This window comes from Pinus tabuliformis, chromosome 2_2 (genome assembly GCF_031772625.1).
Source record: "Pinus tabuliformis cultivar Carrire ecotype Pingquan chromosome 2_2, CPIR1, whole genome shotgun sequence".
Classification (NCBI taxonomy): Eukaryota; Viridiplantae; Streptophyta; class Pinopsida; order Pinales; family Pinaceae; genus Pinus; species Pinus tabuliformis.
In genome coordinates this window covers 298,006,893-298,012,892 of record NC_142300.1, presented here as the reverse complement: position 1 = coordinate 298,012,892, position 6,000 = coordinate 298,006,893, and positions in this window count along the sequence as shown.

Below are 6,000 nucleotides of genomic sequence, written 5' to 3'. Positions count from 1 at the left end.
TAGCTAAAAAAATAAAACTACAGCTACTTAGAAAATAAATGAAAAATAATAAAAATAAACTACAACCACTTGAATGTTTGGTTTTTCGAGATTAAGATTTGATTGGAAAATTGGAGTGAATTTCTTAAGTCCCGATGCTTAATTATTTGGCTGCATAATGAAAAATGTTAGTAAAACCCTCTACGAGTTAATATTTAAACTGAATGCGTTATTGGACTAATTTATTTACAAAATGCAATATGTACATTTTATGCATTTTTAACCCAGGCTAGATAAATGATGAGATTTCAAAGGAGTGTCATTTTCAAACCATTTGACCAAATGAGGCGAAACAAGCGTCGATGTGAAGCTTATAAAAAATCGATTCTAACAAAGCAATCAAAACAAGAATCCAAAGAAAACTAATAATTAATGAAAGCGTAGGGTAATCAATTAAAATAAAAATCAAAAAGGTGCTTAGCCAAAATTTTTATAGAAAGGGTCCCCATTATTTGAAGCGGATGCATCAATAATGGGGGGTGTTGTGTTTTTACCACAACAATTGGCGACACACGGGAGAAGAACCAGTTATCTCTTTTTTTGACATGAATAAGATTTTCCAAAAATTAAAGTATAATAACTTAAAGAAGAGAGAATTATGCTTGAAATGCTTGACATAGGTTCATTAGTCTGAATAAAAACCAGAATCATCTAACTGTAATTTTTCTTAAAATTCCTCATAAATTAAAATATTTCAAAACTCTATATCAGTCATTAATTAGCTGAAGGGATAAAGCAGGGGTCACTTTATAGCTTAGCTTTCAAAATATACTCGTTTGTCACAGGTAGAGCCACTGCTACCAGCAAACATCTATAGTTTCGACAGGGTTACCTTTTAATCATAAATGATTCAGAATCCCATCTGTTTAAGAATTATTGATCTAGAGATAAATCCATCTATATATGTATTACTTTTTTTATTTTTTATTTTTTTTTTATTTTTTATTAAATCTTAAAAGCCATTGTCCTGGTTTGGTGGCCAGATAGTTGACAATGCCATTCACTGGTTAAAATTGGGCTGAACAAGCTGGCTCGTGATGAGACCCCTTGTCTTATAATTGTTTGCAATCATAATCCATTACCCTGGTTTGTTTAGCAGTATTGGTAATGTCAGCCTATTTTTCCCCTATGATCATGGTAAGCAGGCTCATGATGAGACCTCTTATCTTTTAAGTTTAAATATATTTCTGGATTATACTCTAGAAAAATAAAACTTTTTGGGACAGGGAGAATCATTGACTCCTTAAGAGTTAAGAATGACAATTTCAGAGTTAAAGGTGCTTTGCTGTAAAGTGTCTTTACTTGGTTATAAATAACTTTTCTTGACTGATAATAGAACTCTGAAAGATCTTAATAAAATTTTGAAATCTCAAAATGATTACAGTTTGATGAAAAAGAAATTTTCAGATTTTACGATACTTTGCCAACTTCTCTTGATTGGTAATCTCTTCCTCAAGTATGTCTACTTTTATAATAAGAAAATCAAACTTTACTAAGAGATTTAAGAAAAAGCTAATAGGTGACTATTAACAATTTTTCTCCATGTATGCTAACCATTGTTAGGTAACCAATAGGCCTTCCATATAAATAATGGCAAAGTCACCAAAATCAAAACTGAAAACCAAAGAAAAATAATTCTTATGTTAAAATGGGAAAAGAAATCAGCGAGCAAAAATCAAAACCAAGAAATCTCTAAAAATGGAAAAGAAAATCCAAGTATCGCAAGATAAACTCAAACAAGAATGTTTGTACCAATGCCTCCAACAATATGAAGAAAAAGAAAATAAGCATGTTATCATTCCTTCTTATGTTGAGATTTAGAAAAACATACCTTGCAGAGTTGTGAATGCTTTAGACTTTTAGATAACAGTGATCGTAAAATTCAGCCACAATGAATAATTTCTGTTTGATATGAGTCTTCTTGTTCCCAAGCATCATCTTAATCATTTTCTAAAAGAAAAGGAATGCTTAAAGAAACAGATTAAAGGTTCAGAAACTTCCTGGTGTGGCTGATTCAATGAGGATTATCGCTTCTTCTTGAAATAAAGCCAGCAGAAGAGTATGGACTTTCGAAAATATGATCTGGCAGAGGATTGAAAAAATTTGTAAAGAGCTGCAAAACAGAGTTTTATATCAGCATAATTTAAAAAACAAAAATGAAACTAAAGTGATGAAATGGAAATTAATGAAAGTGGGTACATGAATCTTACCATTGGATAATTGCTTTTGATCTTACCTGAAAGGTATCAGTTTCTCCAAGCTAGCTTACTTCTTATTTTAATTAATCATTAAAATATGAAGAAGTCAAACTAACCAAAATCCTATAACCTAAAATCATTACTTATTTTATTTAAACTAAAGCAAGCAGTAAAATTGTCAAAATAGAATGCTTAGTGCTCAAGGGAATTGAAATTAAAGCAAATGCATCAAAAATGAGAATGAGAATTTGCAGCAATGACTGTTTCTCAAAATATCACAAGTTTCATATAAATTCCATGATTTTATAAATAGTTCGGAATCAAGACCAAATCTACGATAATAAAATTTAAATATGAAGATAGAGAGGTCTTGAATTCCATTTTTAATTATGGAATTATATATTTAAACTAAAATGTATGAGAAATTTAAATAATTTGGATATGCTGCAAATTGATCATTAACTGCTTTCTTACCATAGTTGTTACCCAAGCTCGCTTTTAAAATAACACATTGCCGTATCGGATGATTCACATAACATGTTTCTTCACCATGCTTCAAATTTAATCTGCAGAACTTCACCTTTATTGCTATGCCATATATCGATTAAATGTTAATGGCTGATAGGCATGCATTGGAAGCTATTGCATCGGAGATTGCAATGGCAAATTGCCGATAAGAACATGTGCAATGAAATGAAGCGATCGCATCATTAAAGAAATATTATATCGGGGATCAGAAAATAAATTGCATCGTGCTTCCCATATTGCAAAATACACATTGTAGATTTAGAGAGGTGATGTGAGCGTAAGAATGTGATGAAATGATTGCAATATCGGCGATGCGATGAAAGTCGTAGCTAATCGGAAATCGGCAAATTTTGGTTACCCGATGTAACACAATATATTTTTTGCGATGCCGATATGCGATGAAGAGCGGACCCGATAACTTTTATGATGGGATTTCAATAATCAAATCGGATCCGAGATATCGGCCATAAATAAAACTGCAAGGGAGCGATTGCGATATCAGCGATGCGATGGATGACGTAAATCGGCGATCGGCAATCTTAAACACTCGATGTAACACAATATGATTGTTGCGACGCCGATATGCGATGAATGACGTGGCTAATCGGCGATCGCGATCGGCAATGTTATGCGCATGATTTAACAATTCTTAATATGCCGATATGTGGTGAAGAGTGGACCCGATAATTTTATGTTGAAAATTTGATAACATATCGGATCCGAAACATCGGCCTCCTTTAAAGTTATACTCCTACCATTATTGCGATTGAACAGACGCGATATTTTTTATGAATTTGCTTTGAATTTCATATCGGATCTGGAATTATGTGTTTATCGCAATATCAGTAAACTCGATTATCGAAGATCGGCGATTCATGTTCATGGAAGTATGCTTCACTTGGAAAGCTCCGATATGCGAAATGCAATATGGCATATTAGTAAGATAATACATCGGAGGTCTTTGATGAGCGAAGAAATGCTAAAAGCTACTTCCGATGAAATCTTATGATGCGAGTGGTCTTATGATATTCCTTGAAATTTCAATTGGGTTTTCTAAGTGAATAAAAGCAAAGCTACAAAAATGCTTGAATTCTAATAAATCAGAATTAAATTTCCCTGAACCTGTTTGCAAATTTGAAATGAGTTCGCTGCTTACTTCAAGTCTTGAAAAGAAATAAAAACCTGCAAACAAAACAGAACATAAATAAAAAAATAAACTAAGGAAAAGAGAAACTAATAAGAGATGAGAACGAGCTTGCAAATGCATACCTGGAAGGAAATTGTCTGCAAATTTTACCTTATGAATCTTCAAATTCTTCCTTCGGTTTATCAAATTTTCCCTTCGTTTCAAATCATCTCATTATTTATTCTAAATCTAAGTGTGCAATCAGCCTAAACAAAATCTGTTTATTCATGTTCAGGAAATATAAAATTTATCAGAAATAAATATTAAACTATGCTTCCCTTTCAAATTGAAACAACAATTTATTACCTCTGCTCATTCCGAATTAATCTTGAGAAAAAATCTGTATTGTTATAGTGACTTTTTAATAATTCCTTTAGTAAATAGACATGATGCGTTTTTACAGCATCAGATAATAAACTAAAGATTAGAATGAGATTATGTCACTAATTGTAGAAAAATGTCAAAACAGATTTAAATGTGTGCACTTGGCAAAATGGGCATCCTTAAGATCAGCTTTTGGCAAATTCCGAGGAATATAATATGAACTTCATATGATTGTTGTGACAGGTTAGATTGACCGATAATGATTGAATTAGAATTAGGCTTATCATAGTCAATCATACATCTCATAAGATAATGGGATCATGAAGCTTTTATATCCTCAAATCCTTGCCATATAAATTTCAAAAGAAAATCTTAGAAGGAAATCCCGAAATGAAGAAAAGTGGCTTTGATGCCAAGTGCAACTTTAATTGACTTTGATCAAGACATTATTCAAAATAGGCAGAGTAGAGAAATCGCTATAAGAAATTTCAAAAAGGAAGGCAAGAATTAAAATTTTCTGATAAGGAAAAATGTTCCCATTGATCATGTATGAGAAGGCTGATTGCTTTGTTTTATTTTTTAATCTACAGAACTGCTGAAAATAAATTAACTACATAAAACAAAATAACTAAATTAATCCTACCCCTATTCTAACCATATGCATGAGAATGACTAGGTATAGTCATATTTCCAGTGTAGCCATTTTCTCATTTTTATTCCCGCGTTTATGTACAGTTCAAATGTTAGTAATAAAAATACAGATTTGACTAAACTAAGGAAAATAAATATGAAATCAGAATGTACAGTTATTGTTAGGAACTTAATTAAAATCTCTCTCTCATGAAATTTCCTTTCCAATTGAATACCAATTGGATCATAGAAATATGGATGGATTTCTATTAAGGATTGAGAAATGTTCAAAGGAAGAGATAACAGGCCAGATTGTGAAGACGAACTTTTAAATTCAAAGGCCTGGAAAAAATTGTTAGTGTTATGTACAAATGTTAAATCATTGTCAATTTTACTTGAAGGAAAAATTTCCAAACAATTTTCAAATGAGTCAATGAAAAATGGATGGAAGCCTTCCAAATAAAATGGCAATTTATTAATTAAATTGAATAGCTGGCCAGATTGCAAAAATACATTCTCTTGTTGACATTGCCTTTGAGAAGATAGAAGCTTTTGATAAGCAATGAACATCGATTGACATTGATATGTTAATAATTTTCTATGTTCATGGTTATAATATGAAACTTCAATTTCCCAATTCGGCAATGCATCAATTGAGTGTTTGATAGTAAGGTGTTCACTATGCCAGCGAAAAGTGTGAAAATTTTGCAAAATAAAATCAGAAAATAAATCTAAGTTTAAACAAAATAGCTGTGAAAGAAAAACTAAAATGAAGTCACTATTTGTACAACTAATGTTACAGCACATTTGGGATCGTTTTGAAATGATTTCATTTTCACAAGGAATGGCCAGAATTATGGAATTTGAATAATTTTGAATTCCAACTTGTGAAATAGAAAACGAATTATGATTATGAATAGGAATGGGAGTTTTATCTTCATATGAATCATAAATTTGAATGTTTTCTCGAATGGTGAAATCATGAAGATAATTTGCTGCTCTAAAATGAGGATTAGTTGGGATAATTCCTAAATTGAAGTGTTCCTCATTCTCAGATGTTATTTGAATTTTCTCATGAGGATTCTCTTGAGAGGA